The following is a 13038-nucleotide window of genomic DNA, read 5'->3' as shown; positions in this document are numbered from 1 at the left end:
GTGTGCAATTATTTTGTAGCCTTTTCCAAATTTGTTTCCTGATCAAGAAGCGAAAAACTTAATTTCCAGGTTTTAAACTTGGTAAGCTAGCTCACTGTTAGAAGTCTGTGTTTTCAATACTTCCAAATACAGTGCTTAGTTGATTCTGTTAAATTCTATGAACTACACATATTAATCAATGATCTCTGGAGAGAAGATTAAGAAAGATAATCATTATAAGGAATTGACTCACATGATTATGGAGTCTGCCAACTCTCAAGATCTGTGGAGAGCTGATGGCATCATTCTCGTCTGAAGGTTGAAAATCTAGAGACTCAGGAAGAGCTGATATTTTAGTTTGAGTGAGTTCAAAGGCAAGACAAAGCCAATGTCTCGATTCAAAAGCTATTATTTGGGAATAATTCTCTTACTGAGGGAAGGGTCAGTCTTTTTGTTCTGTTTAGGGTTTCAGCTGACTAGATATGGCTTATCCACACTAGGGAAGATCCACTGAGTAGATCTTACTCAGTCTACCAATTTAAATGGTAATCCCATCCAAAACACCCACACAGAAACACCCAGAATAACTTTTGACCAATTTTATGAGCACCCCCTGGCTCAGTCAAGACGAAATATAAAGTTAGCCATCACATTAGGAATGGTATTTTTTTCCCCATTGGCTCAGGGAAAATTACTAGTTAAAATGATCTGAAGAACAAAAGACAGAACGATTAGCAACTAAGCTTATCTCATCTATTTTTTCAAAATTAGAAACAAATTATAAATACATATTTTATACATACAATTAATATAGTGATTAAAATAAAAATAACATCCAATATCCATTCAGTGTTTAAAATGTAACAAACATTGAGCTAGCTATTTTATATTCACTTTAATTAAGAACCTATTCTTGCTACTCAAAGACTGATATCTGGTCAGGGAAGTAGTGAAAGACAGATAATGCTGAACCTTGTTGGGGGAAGAGCAAATCTCTAGGTCTTCATTTCTGCAGTGCATGAAGTATATAGACTTAGCTCAGAACCTCAGCTGGACTGTGATTTCTGCATATCTGAAACTTTCTAAAACATGGGCAATGGTAAAATGAGGCATATGATCACTTATGGGAAGAAAACTCTTTTCAATAATTAAGGCAGTCCAACAATAGACAAAAGCCATATGCTTTTTTGTCCAAGCAGGGTTCAGAAAAATACTTGTTAGGTGTGTATGCTACAGAGGACACTTAAGGACCAGGCAAAATATGTCATTAGAAGAAAACCATGGTTCCTTACACTTCTGAAAGCCTATAAAATGTAGGGGGAAAAATGGGGGCATAGTAAAAGTCTAATTCAGATATTTTCTTTCATTCTTTGAAAAAGTATATAATTTTCTAAGCTTTCAGAAAATCAAGTTGATAGTACATAAGGGGAGACTTAAAAGCATAACTCCTAAGTTATACTATGTTATGCTATGGACTTTGGATGATTATGCTGTGTTGATGTACGATCATCCTTGTTAAAAAAAAAATGTAGCATTTTGAGGGTGGGGGAGGTTAGGTGTCCAAGATAGACAGTTTATTTGATTATATCTACCCTATGACTCTGTCATTCCATTTATAGATGTTTAGCCAAGAAATCAAAAACATAACTTAAGGACTTGTACACAAATATGCCTAGCAGTTGTTTGTAATGTCATCACTACTTGCCTCCTCTGCCTGTTGTTTATGTATTTATTTTTTCAATTACATAAATGGTTCCTGAATAATAAGCTGGGTAGAATAGATCTGAGCATAGCAAGGGTTTTTAATTGCATGCCTAAAACCAAAGGAAGTCTCCCACTAATATGTAAGTGCATATAGAAAGTGCTCTGCTCAGTGTGAATTCATAGAGTGATCTTGATAACAATGAAGCCACCTTCTTCCATTCTGTCATTGATGTATTGTAGGAAAAGAGACTGTGGGAGGTGCAAAGCAATCAGGGCTAAGTCTGATCAAACACCCTGCCGGGTCTTCTACCTGCTGGAATAAGCTGAACAGGGAGTTCATCACATGAGGCATCACAAACATGGTTTTGCAAGAGGAGCTTAAAGATTTTATATGGAGTAGTTCTTGAAATTATGTTGGCATGCCCTAGAGCACTGGTATAACACTGGCCATTTTTCTTTGCATAGTCTCCTGGGACTCACTTCTCAGGGACTGTGGATATTGACCATAGTCCTGGTAGTCGTGGATAATTCTTGAAGGCTACACTTTGGAGCTGCCTGTGCAGGCATGAGAGTGAAAATGATCAAAGGGCCTATCAGGAGCCTGTTAACCTTGAACATCACATTTTCTAAAAGGCACAAACTACCTAATTATTAAACTCATGGGAGTTTTGAAAGTGGAAACTAGTGGGTAACATGATAAATCCAATAAACTAATTTTTGTTAAGGTCATGCTAATGACATATTGGCATTTTGCAAAAGCTCATTTGTTACTGACTAATGAAGTCCCAGACATCATTTCTCATTCAAATTTTCTGTCAATATCTAGTCAAATAAAGGCCACAGAAAGTGTGCCAGATGCAAAGTGGCCTTCATGGAGAGTATTTTTTTTCCTTTTACTGCAACCTTCATGCTTGAAAGAAAGTCTTAAACAATGTCTCTGACTTGATATTCGTCCCTCCAAAGCTGCCATTGTTCAAGTGGTCGGCCTAGCCCTCAAATGAAGCAAAAAAGCAGTGAAAACTCATTCTCTGCCTCTGGAGTTTACAATATCTATTTGAATAGTTATATTTGCAAGTGCTGCACCTACCTTAGAATGAACTGGAGCTATTACAGAGAACCAGAATCCACGCTGCAATCACTAAAATGATGAGGTACTTTCCTATTTTTTTCTAGTCTATAGTAACAGAATATAAAGATACAATTTTGATTTTTATCCCGACTCAGAAAGCAAAGCAAGGTAGTAACAAGATACCTTATAGATGAGGGGACCAACCCTTTCCATAGAACATAGTCTTAGAAATGTCATTTATCTCTATATCTGAGATCAGATTATATCTGATAATCTATGGATGGGGTGGTGTGTAGGTTGTGTGTGTGTGAGTGTGTGTGTGTGTGTGTGTGCACGGACACCTTGTGTGTGGTTCACTTATATGTGTATTCACTTGTGTGTGTGTTGGTGGTATATTCATGCTAGGAAAAGGTTCTCTAAGCCTGTATCTTGTATATTGTCCTTCTCTAAAACAAATGGAAAAAAAAAAATAGATGAGACATACCACATAAAGGTCTTCAAATTAACCAGAAAACTCTATTCATTGAGGTGAGAATTTTGGCTCCGAAAGAAAAATAATTCACCTATTTCATGGTAGAAGAAAAATGGAATAATAAAAAAAAGGTGGTTTGTTGGATCCTATCATTCTAGTTTCTCTTTTCTGTTTCTGAATAGTTTCTTCTCTAAGGACTATGGTAAGCCCATCCACAAGAGAGCTGTAGAAGTATAAGAGTCATTCGAAGATAGTAAATAAAATTAAAATCTATAATTTTCTCTGTTAATTATATGGAAAAAGAAAGAGTCTATGACCAGTCTGACTGAATAAAAAGAAAACCATATAATTCATATTTTTAAAAGTCTGGCTACAGAGATCTACGATATTTGCATATGAATTCCCTTCAACTTGCAAGATTTCAGAGTTTGCAAAGTAAACTAGTAATAGAAAGAGTCTGAGTGGAAAACTTTACTCCTCAAAAAAATGTTCTCTTCTCATAAAATGACTTTTATAATATCTTTATTTAAGAGGAGTCTATTACTTTGTGAGCTATTGTTTGAAGAAGCCTATAAAAATCTATTATTTAAAATTGAAGACTTTGGGGATTATGTTATACTTTCTGGTACATGGATCATAAGACTTATTCCTTTATCAGATATTCCTTTCAGAGAGAGACAGTTTACATTTATTCCATGTAAGTTTCAATTGCCATTCAGAAAATGTGTTCTTTTAACAGCCCTTGTTTCTGAATAAAAATCCATTTAAGGTGTCCTCATTGGGCAGCCCCTCTGTAGACTTTCTTTTCTTTCACAAAATGAGCAATGTATTTTATGAAAAAGAATTATAATTTTGGCTTTTTATTCATTTTACCATATTTTTCGCTTGTGGATGTAAAAGGTGGGCTCATCTTGCCTTGTAGAAATATCAGGAAGATAAAAATTACAATGATCCAATAATGACCAATAATAATCTTAACTTTTTTTGCAATAAGGAATTGACTTGAACAAATCATTAAATCATTTCTCAAGAGAAGCAGCTTTCATAAGCAAATGGCATAGTGATTATGATAATTGGTGGGAGATTATAAAGAAATGTATATGGTAACTTCTTTATACCTACACTTTTACTTCTGGAAATATTGTATCTTCTATCATCAGGATTTTCCTTATCCTCTTTTTTCCATTTGTCACATACAAAACATGAAGTATTCAATAATTATTCTTTAGCCCTCAAACTAAATTTAAAATTATCAAGGAGCATGCGTTGGGTGACTGCTATTATAGAATACCACAGAGATTGAAAATAAGATGTCAAGCACTGGGGATGTGCATCCATGCAAGTATTCTGATAGTTTATGTGTTCCTGGTCCAAATTGTTGTTTTCTATAAAGCTCAGCAAGAAACATATTATTTGAGGTTTTGGCTTTGTGACTACTGGTAATAGGATTTAGTTCAACAATAATGTTGATGGAACCATGGTTTTGTCCTTACATATATTTGATGTAATATATATAATAGCATTGATGAAGTTGAAAGGTAGAGTATTCTAATGTAACAAGCATCCGTTTTCAGGCAGAATCATCTGTGTATCTTTTCAGGTCCTGATGCAAAGCTATAATATCTTAGATAAATTATCAAAATCTGAATGATATCTTCTATAAAGTAAAATAACACTGGGGCGTCTGGGTAGCTCAGTCAGTTGGGCGTCCAACTTCAGTTCAGGTCCTGATCTCGCTGTTTGTGGGTTAGAGCCCTGCATCGGGCTCTGTGCTGACAGCTCAGAGCCTGGAACCTGTTTCTGATTCTGTGTCTCCCTCTCTTCCTGTCCCTCCCCTACTCTGTCTCTGTCTCTCAAAAATGAATAAACGTTAAAAAATAAAGTAATATAAATCTGTCTATTTCTCTTGGTTGTGATGATTTAATGAATTAGATTATTTATATAACATGCCTGGTATATTACTGGCTCCCTTGCATTATGGAGTGATCATGTCACGGAGGTCCAACTATTGGAATGTGAACAGAAGTGACAAGTATTACTTGCAGTCCTGGCCCATGGAAATTTCCCATGTGGGATTTCCCATGCTCTTCTTCATTATACTAGACAAGTTCAGCACCCTTAAAACTATGTGTAGAAATGGAAGAGCCATGAGATAGGAGAATTTGGTATCCTTCAAACACCAATTAGGTAAAAGCACCCATTTGGAGTTATATCTGAGTTAAAAATAAAATAGCACAGATCACTCATCATCTATATTGTATGTTTTCTACTGTTGTGAGAGTAGCTAGTGTTATCTTAACTGAATATGTTATTAATAGAGCTATTTAATATTTCTATAGTGTCAATAGGAAATAAAAAGAAAGGAACTATCATTAACAGAATAAGTGATATGCTGCTGGACACCAGACTCTTCATGGATTATTGACATGTCATATCTTTATTTAAAAGGATTAGTAACAAGCAAGACCAACTTTGGTTGAGTGCCAAGTAAACTTGATGCAATGATATTTACTAATTCAAAGAATCATCAATGGAAACCTGAAGAACCAGAGTCAGAATATAGGAAGAAAAGAGGAAAAGCCAGACAGCCAAAAATATACCCAACTTTACAACCATGGGGACAGTCTTAAGGGGATTCTCCCATTGGGTGTGTGTCTCTAGGTAGTCTATAATCCCGGGGGCACTTACACCTGGTGACATCATCTCTGAAATGTCCTAAGACTTTCCGTCACTAACACCAAATCCAGAATCACTTAACAGCCTCTGGTTGACTCAGACAAGGCCAAGGTCTGGGACACCAGTTCATAGTAGCTGAGGAGACTGAGTTCTGGCCCCAGTTAGCTTTTAGAGTAGAAGGTAGAGCCCTCTGTTTGTCCAAATTCACATAGTTGGGAATTCTTAAAAATAAAAAGGTAGTTGGGGCTCGAGTTAAAAAAAAAGCAAATACAAGTAAATGCTGTACTTCACTAGTTTGAACTCTAAATAATCATATAATTCTTCCTTTTATATTCCCCAAAATATGCTCTGGCCTAAACAAATGAGGTAATGTGACCTGTCTTACCTTCTTCCTAAAGAGGGGACACAAGGTTTCCCTCCACATCAACCTCCATGTCCAGAAACTTTTTCTCTGTATGTAATAATCTATAATCAAAATCTCAAAGGTTAACATCACCAACACTTTTCACAATTAATGTTGGGGGGGGGAGAAAGGAAAGAAGAATAAAAGGAAATGGGTTAGAGATTACATTACTCATTCTACAACTAGTCAATCAGCCAAAATTTGCATTATAGTGTTCTTACTCAGGTATCCATTTCACATTCTCTTTTTCTCCAGTCATCACTTCAGTTGCATGAGAGATTCTTTAATGCATTTCATAATCAAAGTCTGTATTCTCAAGGAATATGTAACTGTTAAAGTCCTGACGAAATGTGTGCTTAGGTCATCCATTAGCTTCTCTCATGCAATGTGGAGGTATCAGGAAGCGTCAAGTGGGTTTATTAGTACACAGATTTTTTATTTATAGCATAGAATATATTTCACCTTAACAATGCACATTCTGGTTTTTTTCTAAGCCCATGAATGGTGGTGCTAGTAGAGGCATTTCAAGCAAAATGAACATTATTTATTTCATCAAGAATAAATTAATTGTTTCTCATTGGAAGAGGTCTGATATAATGCCTATACATCTTTAATTGTGGTGATCACAGAGATACTATTTATTTGTTTGTTTGTTTATTCATTTTGAGAGAGATGGAGACAGCATGAATCAGGGAGGAGCAGAGAGAGAGGGAGAGAGAGAGAATCCCAAGCAAGCTCTGTGAGGACAGCTTAGAACCTGACATGGGGCTTGTACTTATGAAACTGTGAGATCATGACCTGAGTCGACACCAAGAGTCAGACTGAGCTACCCAAGAGTACCACCCCCCCTTTTTAAGATTATTTATTTATTTTGAGGGAGACTGAGCCACCAAAAATGTACTATTTATACATGTAGTAGGCACTGTACTCTCAGATGTGAGTGCTCTCATCTCCATTATGCATTATGATCTCCAATATGGGATCATATTGGAGAGTAAACTTGTTTGCTGCTAAAGGCAGGCATCTAGCATCAGTTTTGTACTTCAGCAACAGAAGACTTAGGTTTGGACTTAGTCTAGCCTTGTTACAGAGACATTGAAGCTATTTCTACCCACCCCTACCCAACCCTCCATTTTATCATAGTCCTTTTTGCTATTAACTTCATTGGGAAAACATTAAGTTTACTGACTCACATTCCCAGGGGAGTTTTTAACCTGCTGCATTTGATATGTAAGAGCTTCTGTGGTGGTGGGAACTAATGGCAAGTATTTATAAACTATGCATGTTCTCACACTCTGGGCCCTTTCTGGAAAGACCCTTTGTCAAATATTTTCCCAAACTTCAATTATTCATTCTTGTTCTAACAAAGTCCTTGACTATTTTTATAAAAGTGAACCTCCCTCCATGAATTACTTTAGATTCTAATATGCCAACTTTCTTGCTGGTAACGTCAAAAAACAGGATGTACTTCTTGATGTTCAGCCAATAGGAAGTTTTCACATTTCTAATTTCTTTCTAGGATATCTCTGAATGCTAATGCACTGCATTAACCCCATAGTGTGCTAGTATTTGCGTGGCATGTGGTGCCATTTATTAAATAGACTTGTACCATTTTTCTAATCTTTATTAAAATGGTGAGAAGAAACTCTCCAGGAGACCATGAAGGTGTGCTGAGGGAAACTCAGTACTGGGGCAATATAAGCCAGATGACAGTATGAGTTCTCTGATCATGAAATACGCATATGACTCCAGTATCTGCTCAGACCCATTCCTCATACTCTTGAAATGGAATCTTGGTGGTTGTCAGTTGATGGGTCAGTGAAAAGATATAACAACCATTGATGGCAGATTGGTTCTCATAGTGAGATGCTCTATTTCTATCAGGATCCACTAGTTAATCAAGAACTATTTCTTTTTTTTTTAATGTTTCTTTATTTTTGAGAAGCAGAGAGAGACAGAGCACAAGCCAGGGAGGGGCAGAGAGAGGGGAAGACACAGAATCAGAAACAGGGTCCAGACTCTGAGCTGTCAGCACAGAGCCCGACATAAGGCTCGAACCCATTGACCATGAGATCATGACCTGAGCAGAAGTCACCCAAGCACCTCAAGAACTATTTCTTAAAAGGGGAATAAAATCATGGTGATGTACATTCTGATTCTGAGGTTTGCTTTAGGCTCTGCATGATATAATCTACAATATTTTGAGCTTCATGGAAACTAAAACTTATAACACTTACTGGAAGAGTACATGATTTTGGAAATTGGCCCAGCCTATACACCTTCTTTTACTGTGCGCTCCATTTAAGACTGGAAATTTCCATAGTCAACACAAAAGTGAGAAAAAGCAGTGGAGCCAAATGTAGCATATGTTGACTCCAAAATCCATAGCATTTAAAAATAATTATATGGTGAAAGTGTTATGTACAAGCTGTCTATAATATTTTGTGAAGAAAGAATAAAAGTTTAGCCACATTCATTAGTAAATCAACTCTTTCTCACATTTATTTTGTTTCTTCAGCTATTATTTGCTGTATTTCCTGGGTCCAGTTATCTTCTTTGAAATTTGTTTATTTTTGAGAAAGAGAAAGAGGGTGTGTGTCAGAGAGAGAAGAAGCAGGGGAGGGACAGAAATGGAGGGAGAGAGAGAGAATCCTAAGAAGGTTCCTTACCACCAACTCAGAGCCTGATGAGGAGCTCTGACTCATGAACTGTGAGATCATGACCTTAGCTAAAACAAGAGTCAGACACTTTTAATCAACTGAGCCATCCAGGTGCCCCAATCCAGTTATCTTTTTTAACTTTTTTTTTTTTCTCTGAACATAGTCAGATTGCCCTGTAGAGCTAGATACAGGCCTTCTGCCAGAATGTTCCTAACCTAATGCAGGAGGGTTTCAGGTTCTAAGCTCCAGGCTATAATGCTCAGGGCTGCCAAGACATTTTGGTATTAAACACATAATTTCTCACATTTCTGTTTAACTCAATCACTGCCATGGTATAAACGTTCTCCCGGTAGTATCTGTAATCTCATTACTCTATAATTGTTTGCTTATCTCCTCAAAGATGCAACTTTCACTACCCATTTCCCAGTTAAACTATTCCCGTGTGCCCATGGCTATTTATTTGTGACCCCCCCCCAAATACAGCGGTGTTAGGAGGCGGGGGCCTTTGAGAGGTGATTAATTTGTAAGTGGGGAGCCCTCATAAACAGGATTAATGTCTTTATCAAAGAGGCCCCAGAGCACTCCCTTCTCCTTCCACTGTGTGAGGACGACACAGGGAGGAGGTGTTATCTCTAAACCACAAAATAAATACCATCAGATATCAAATTTGCCAATGACTTGCCCTTAAGGTTTCTCATTTCCAGAACTGTGAGAAATAATTACTTGTTGTTTGTTTATAAGCCACAGAGTTTGTACTTCTTTATAGCAGCATGAAAAACCAAGGTAACACATGGCTCTCTCTGTAGCCCAATGAAGTAGAATGCTTATTTTCACATATTTCAAATACATTGGAGTCATGAGTTAGAGCCAACAATCTCTTTACACTTCATTTTTCCATTCAAACATCTCTCTGGATCTATACTACTTGGGTTTGAATTTTAGCTTCACAAATAACAAACTCTAAATGGTGGATGTTGTTTTCAAAAATGTTCTGTGTTGCCTTAAATGAAATCAGAAACAATACTGAGACAGACACTAAAAGTTTGTTCTTCATTAAAAATTTAAAGTCTATGCTGAAATTTAGGTCATGGTTATACAAATAAAATACTGGGATTTTAATTAGAAATGTAATATTAGTAGCTGTGCTGTACAATTCTCATTTGGAAATGAATTAGAACATTTTAAGAGAAGTTCTGTGAAAAAATATTTCAAATATATTACTCTGGCTTCATTAAAGGGGGTTTTTGAAGAAAAACATCCTAGATTGACTAGTAGGGTCATCTTGACTACTCATGATTATCAAGATATTCTGCTTCTCTTGATTTTGTTGCCTTGGCACTGTTTCTTCTCATTTAAACACTTTCTCTAGTAGGTGAAAGAAGAGAAATTAAAACTTGAGTTAACCTTGCTTATTGTCTACAGGTCTATAATAAAATCAAAACCAGAAATGAGTGTTGCTAGTTGTATATCTCATTTATTAAGGAATTGTTAGTGTTTTAAAACACATAACATAAGAATAGAAAAAATAAGAAGAAACCTTAACAGTAATTTAGTCATGTAGTTCTTTCTTTTAATCCCATTCCATGCATGGTGGATCACTGAGATCATAACTGTTGATAATGGTGATAAGTACAATCTGATTGGAAGTCACCACATTTGGGAGCACCCACAAATTCCATTATTCTAAAAATTCATCTCGAGGTTATTTCTCCTCCTTTTGCTGTTGTTATTGTTTTACTTCATGTTTTGGAGGTTAATACAATAAAGACAGATCAAAAGGATTGCAGTCTTATAAATGGTTAGAAAACATTAATTTCAGCCATTAATGGAAATTCAGTGTGACATGCTACTTAATGTGATCCATTAGTAGTTTTTGTTGTTGCTAGTTTGACTTTTACATTTGGGAATGTATCTACGAGCATTACATTGCAATGTGTTCTGTGCAAAAACCTTTATAAATATTCTTTATAGCATTTTGTTTGTATTCCTTGGTACTATTTCAATACATCCTTGTCCCCTATTCCCTATATACTTTAAATTTATTAATCTTAAATGTACTACAAAGCCTATAAAATTCTGAAGTTAAAGTGTTGCTTCCCTGAGACTTCTTGTAGCATCTTTCTCATATTATCTCATATTTTTCTTACTATTCTAAATGAGAGAAGCTTTATCTGCTTTGGATTTTCAGCACTTTCATCCACAAGCTCAATTTAAATATTAAGCTTAAATACTTATCCTTACAGTAACGCTTTTAGCTCTGCCCTACACTCAGTGGTTGATGCTGATGTCCATAACTTGCAGGTGGTCCTGACTCCTTCTGATCTCCCAGACTACATTTAGTGTAAATGCATTCATTATTATTAATTTTGTGGCTCTAGCTGAGAACCTTGGATTAAATAAGTTAATGGAAAATTAAAATAAAAAGTTTACTGAAAACAAACTGCTTTGATTTCTACACCTGGCTAATACTGGCTGAGGAAAATTTTGGTGTTTCACAGTAGCCTCTGGTACTTGATGCATTCTACGTCTGTCCAAATGAGTTAGATTTTACTTGTGCTGGCTCATTTTGATGGGTAGTGGTTACAAGGGTTTTATCACTGTTGGCATTCTATCACTTGCTCTGTTGCAGGAAGGGACACAATAGATCTTTCCCTCCAAGAGAAACAGCACTTTCATAGCCCTGCCCCTCCAATCTAGCACTCTGTTGTTTGTGAAAGGCATGAATTCATCATTTGCCAGGCAAATTATACCACAGAGATCTTTTAAACCATTTTTCTTAAAGGTAAAAGGGGTACAGCACACTTAAGTGTCTGCCATCTTGACTAACACATATGCAAATACTCTCAACCAGTAATTTTTCACCCCAGCATTACTTTTCTAAGAAATCTTCAAAAAGATGCTTGAAGAAGTGTTTATTTTATTGTTAAAACCACAAGCTATAAACTGTAAACTCTGCAGCAATTTCATGTGTATACAGTTGCTAGTAGAATTCTTTAACTGTAAAATCTCATTGGCACAGTTCAAAGTGGGGTTGGGTTTTGTCTTAGCAGCTGAGGAATGGTCATTTTTCAGGTAAGCATCTGCAATGTCAAAAACATATTAATAGAAGAATGCATAGCATTACAGTTATTTTTATCATTGTTTCAATTCTGTGCCAGTGGTTCTGGACATAGAAATCGACCGTAGAGATTTTTTTCCCTGCATTATTTAAAGTAGGATTCCCCCCACCAATTTTTATTCTATTTGTCTTCCAGCATATTTAAGGGTGTATATAGACTTCAGGCATTTTTTTCCTCTTTAATAATAACAGGTTTAAGGGGCGTGTGTACTTTGCAAATATTATAATTATAGCAATAGAAAAAGTCACAAACTTTGCCATAACTTCACTGTTTATTAAATTGATCAGATCGCATAGATATATCCTAACTCTAATCCCATTACTAAATAACAAACAAAACAAAACAGACAAACAGAAAACAGAGAAATGAAGCTCTAAGCAGGAGATACATGCAATTGAAAGTATGCAAAGCATTAACAAAATACCAAAGCCTCTTTATCTTGAGCCATGTTTCTTAGCTGGAAAAACAGACAGTAAATACACAAAATTTTTTGTATGATATTTTCTTTTGTGAGAGACAAATTTGAGTACATGTAATTTGCACTATCATTGGAGAAATGCAGATGGATTAGACAATTGGTTTTACCTTTTTGCTTATTCTCAAACCTTTGTTTTGTAAATATAGTCATTAAGATTCTTGGTGATTTTATACCATTTAATTTCTTCTGAGGGTCACTTCAATACAGAATATTTTTGGAGAACTTAACTGTCTTCAAAGGATTCTAAATAATCCACAGATGTTGGAGCTGTGACATATGCTAATATCAAGATCTCAAATCACTGCTTTGGCAAATATAATAGTAAAAATTTCCCATGGAAAAACACTTAAGTTGCTCATAACATATAGGTATTATCTGCTTTTCTTAAAAGTCATGTTTAAAATTTCAGATCCAATGAACTATACAGGGATCAGCAAACTATAGCCCATAAGCCAAAACCTGTCTGTCCTCTGCTTGT

This window comes from Crocuta crocuta, unplaced genomic scaffold (genome assembly GCF_008692635.1).
Source record: "Crocuta crocuta isolate KB4526 unplaced genomic scaffold, BGI_CrCroc_1.0 scaffold57, whole genome shotgun sequence".
Lineage (NCBI taxonomy): Eukaryota > Metazoa > Chordata > Mammalia > Carnivora > Hyaenidae > Crocuta > Crocuta crocuta.
Note: the sequence above shows the minus strand (reverse complement) of the source record.